The following is a 2,040-nucleotide window of genomic DNA, read 5'->3' as shown; positions in this document are numbered from 1 at the left end:
CTAGTCCCGAGGCCCCCCGATCAGGTCAAGCCCTCCGGACTACGAGGTCTCCTTGCACCCCACCAACGCGGCCCTAGGAAGGAGCCGCCCCTCAGGCCGAGGCCCTAAACAAGAGAGCCTCCCTGACAGTAAGTACTAGTGACCCAACTACCAAAGAAACACGGGTAGAACAGTGAAAGTGACAGCGACCCCTAATACAGTGACAGTGATCCAATGCACAGTGGCAGTGACAAATAAAAGTTATGTTAAACAGTGATATCAGGGTAAGTCGTGTTTGACCATTAAACAGTTCAGTTCCCCCTCTCAGAAAGGAAGCGGGGAGTTTTCTGTGGAATCAAAGGTAGGTGTGTGAGCGAGCCGGAAGGCTAGTGAAGTGCTTCCCTGCGACTAGGAGACGGTGTCGGATGTCGCCACACGCACCCTACCTTTGTTATAGTATCATATCCCCCACAGACTCCCAATCACAGGGAATATAAGTGAGACTCCTCCATTTATTATTATCCACCAGTGACACGACCAGTGTTCTCGATTGACCATTGCAGTGAAGTGATAACTCTCCTCAATAATAGTCACCCATATCCCTGACTGCCCTGTGCCCTGTGCAAAAGTAGATTGGATCCAATTATAAGTGTATTATTGTATCTCTGTGTTGTTGAGTATCAAATATTGTGTATGTAGCACTGTAAGGAATAGAATTTAAGCAATAGATGTGATTTGGTGTACTGTCTCTTTTTATGCCCTGTTCCTTTGTTAGTGCATTACATCCGGTCTAGCCAAAGGACCCCGTCCCAGTGCTCGTGTTTTTACGACGAGAAGTCGCCTTAAAAACACAGCATTACACCTCTTTTATATTGTAACGGTGTAGGAATTAAGGCAATGGATGTGTTAAGGTATACTGCCTGGTATTTATGTCCTGTTCCTTTGTGGGTGCTTTACTTCCGGTCCGGAAAGAGGACCCCGCTCAGTCGCTGGTGTTCTTAGAACGAGAAGTCGGACTAAAAACACCCAGCATAACACTTTCTTCTTTTGTGACACAGCCTGTCTCACCTCTTCATTCCACCACGCTGTTCCTTGCACACCCCTCCGTCTTCTCTTCATTCCACACACCACATCACATGCTGCACATATTTCTTCTGTAAATATCCTGCACACACCTTCCACATCCCCCATCTGCTCCAATTCATATTTGCCCAATCGTTCCTCCACCTCTATCTTAATCCAATAAAGTATTATTTTGGTGATTAGAAGAAATACCCTGAGAAAATTCGTTCACGTGGAGACTGATTAGGAGAGCATGGGTGGTATCGTGTGACTTGAAAGAAGGGTAGCCTGAGGGCAGACGACAAAACACGTGCCTCGGTTGGTTCAGTGTTGGCCTCACATTAGAAGGACGCTTTGAGATTTCAAGCCCACCGTGGACGCAATGGACACTTGCTAACGCTTAGTTCGCATCGAAGAATCAAGCCTATAATACCACAGTCTGCTTCGTCTGTTGTTTTATTTCACCATTTCTGCCTTGTATCTGGCCTACCAGTTCGAAAAATCACCTCTATTCTGAATAAAATTGTTTAGTTTTAATAATTAATTAAATGATTCTCCTCTACTGTTATGCCGTATACGACTGAAATTTTATATCACTCCTATCTGATCTCTAATGTTGAGGTGTAACATTATTAATCCTTGTATTGTATATGTACAGTACTCTGTATACTTTTACAACAATAAATATTCTGCTAGTCACGAGAAAATATTATGGCAAGGTTGTAGAAGGGAAGTCAAAATGAATGAGCTATAGATTTCCCGGGTAGTATTTAGGGGGACTAGTAATCAATATTGCCAATTGTCCAAGTTATTGACTGATATTAAAATTTTAGGATGAGTACCTGTTAAGGCTTCTGTTTGCGCTTCCAAGATATCTGCTTTTTACAGAATAATACAAATACAAGTAAAAGTGCAAATACTGTGCTAAAAAGAGAAATTTAGCATTTTCAGTTAGGGAAATTACCTGTATTAAATCTGGCAACACTGCACAAGGGTAAA

The sequence above is a fragment of the Coenobita brevimanus genome, chromosome 56 (assembly GCF_032717465.1).
Source record: "Coenobita brevimanus isolate Jiangsu-jjx chromosome 56, ASM3271746v2, whole genome shotgun sequence".
Classification (NCBI taxonomy): Eukaryota; Metazoa; Arthropoda; class Malacostraca; order Decapoda; family Coenobitidae; genus Coenobita; species Coenobita brevimanus.
Note: the sequence above shows the minus strand (reverse complement) of the source record.